The sequence below is a fragment of the Triticum aestivum genome, chromosome 6B (assembly GCF_018294505.1).
Source record: "Triticum aestivum cultivar Chinese Spring chromosome 6B, IWGSC CS RefSeq v2.1, whole genome shotgun sequence".
Classification (NCBI taxonomy): domain Eukaryota; kingdom Viridiplantae; phylum Streptophyta; class Magnoliopsida; order Poales; family Poaceae; genus Triticum; species Triticum aestivum.
In genome coordinates, this window is record NC_057810.1 from 722,713,647 (window position 1) to 722,715,980 (window position 2,334).

At 47.6% G+C, this 2,334-nt stretch overlaps 1 non-coding gene across 1 annotated transcript; it reads left to right on the forward strand.

The window, feature by feature from the left end:
- The first annotated feature begins 202 nt into the window (after positions 1 to 202).
- Positions 203 to 299, forward strand: LOC123140422 (small nucleolar RNA snoR31/Z110/Z27). The gene has a single exon (XR_006469986.1). It is a non-coding gene; the product is annotated as a small nucleolar RNA snoR31/Z110/Z27 (small nucleolar RNA).
- The last annotated feature ends 2,035 nt before the right edge of the window (positions 300 to 2,334 follow it).

The window sequence follows — 2,334 nt, forward strand, 5'->3', positions numbered from 1 at the left end:
TTGTATTTGGAAACAAAGATCTTGCCTTATTTTCTGATTTTGTGTACACTAAAAATAATATATCACAACATAGTTACATTTTGGTGTGAGAGGTATTTACTATGGATGATGCTCCTGCATTCTTTGCCTCCTGCTTTTGCCTTTTCTGCCAACATCTCTTCTCCTTTTCTTGTTTATTTTATTGATTTTATGTATTTATCACAGTATCAGGTGATGAAACCTTGAAACAATCTTAGGACACCTTTTGACACAGTGCTGTTATCTTGTGAATGAGAAGTCATATTTTTCCTGATGGTACTACATGTACACATTGTGCTCGTTGCTGCATATGGTTGGTCCATGATGAGATTTCCGATTAGCTCCAAAAAGCTCTTGCTCTTTTTGCATATTCCCTGGAACAATTTCACTTGCTTCAAGATCATTTCTTTATGCTTTCTAGTTATTTCCGTAACAAGTTACTGTTGTCATCTTCTAGCCTCTAAAAATATGTTAAATCTTACTTTTCAGGAACTTCATGTTGGATCAAATGATCGTGCTGCAGCAGGCGATGAAGGGATGTTTGGGGGATTTTTCAGCGAGTGTGGAACTGGTGCACTAAGCCTATCACTACTGGGCACCCAACGAGTCCATTGATGTTCTTGGATGTATAGTGCGTGAAGTAACATTTTGGTGCATGTATAGTTAACATGCTGGTACATGTTTGGTGATGTAGGAAACTGTAGTTGAACTACGACAAGCATGTACATGCTGGTCGAGATGTTTATTGGTTAGCTGTAGCAAACACTAGCTATAGCTTATTTTTGGACAAACTTAATGGCTGGTGATTTGCATCTGATGTATGCATGTGATAATTGATATCTAGAGATATCTATATTAATTATGCGATGTTATTTTGGGTCAGAATTATGGCTCCTATTTGAAATATTCTAGTTATGTATTCAAATTCAAATTGCAAATTGGAATTATGGCACATATGAATCTGGTGTTTCCCTACGGTATAATTCAAATTTGGTAGGGACATAGCTCTAGGGAAAGTGTATGATTATGTAACATTGCAAAAGGGTCCCATGATCTTCCCCTAGAGCTGGCTATAGGTGAAACAAACTTTACACGGTGGATGCATCAGCCGTGTGAAATTCTTTCCCTAGGGCTTGTGCCCCTAGGTAAAGAACTTTCCCTAGGGCTGGTTAGATGCATCCTGGGGTCCCGTCTAGACTTTACCTAGGGTTCTTTACTTAGGGCAAACCCAAGGTAAAGTCTTTACCTATGGTTTTCCCTATTTCACCTAGGGTATATGACCCTAGGTAAAATTGTAGTTTCTAGTAGTGGCATCTGGACGATGCATGCATCCATTTTATTAATTGTTCACACAAGACCTTACAAAGTAATACAACAGTAAGACTAAATCCACCGTCTAGGCAACATCTGTCGCTACTCCTATCCAATTGATGAAGGGGTGCTGATAGTCTGGGCCTAATACCAAACAGACCTCGCAGCCAAACCTACCATCTAAGACCTGAGGTCCCATCCAGGACCCTTGCCGGGTATGGGGCACCCCCTGGTCCGGCGCACTCCTCAACCAGGACGCCTGCCAGGTATGAGGCCGCCGCAGCCACCTGCCACCAATCCATTTTCGGAACTGTACTGCTACATCTACCTTGCCCGATCTAGTTGTCATCGACGCCACCACCACGCCAGACCGCGTCACCCTCCTGCGCGAGTCCATCTGCGCGCATCGGACGCCGAGTCACCACAGCGCCATGCCGCCGGGATCCGCAGCCATCAATGAGTGAGATGACGCACCGCTCCACCAAAGAATCCATCCTCTGGTCCCTCGATCACGTGTGTACCTCCAAGAATGACGCCCCAAAGGGGGGAACGACAATAGAGCACCGCCGTCATCCGATCATCCGATCTAGGGTTTCCCCCGGAGGTAGCAGAGAGTGGCCTTGAGCTTCTCCACGGTGATGCCTTCAAGAAGGGAACAATGCAGATAGCGCCGCCACCGCCGGCCTTGGCAATAGGCGAAAGCAAGTTTTCACCCAGATCTGTTCGAAGAAATCCAACTCCCGTGCACGGCCGCCGCCACCACCAGGCTAAGCACTCGCCGCCGCCGGCACCTCCACGATGCCCAAAGGCTGCGAGACTCGCCGCCACCACGCCTATGCCGCCGGCCGCCGCTGCCAACATCAACCCGACCATCCACCGGATCTGGGCAGGGATTCTAGATCCATCCCCCACCACCCACCACCACGGAGGGGAGGAGGCGGCGCTAGCGAGGGACACCAGGAGGGGGAGAATGAGCCGAGGCAGGGCCAGCCCGACGCCCGGCAC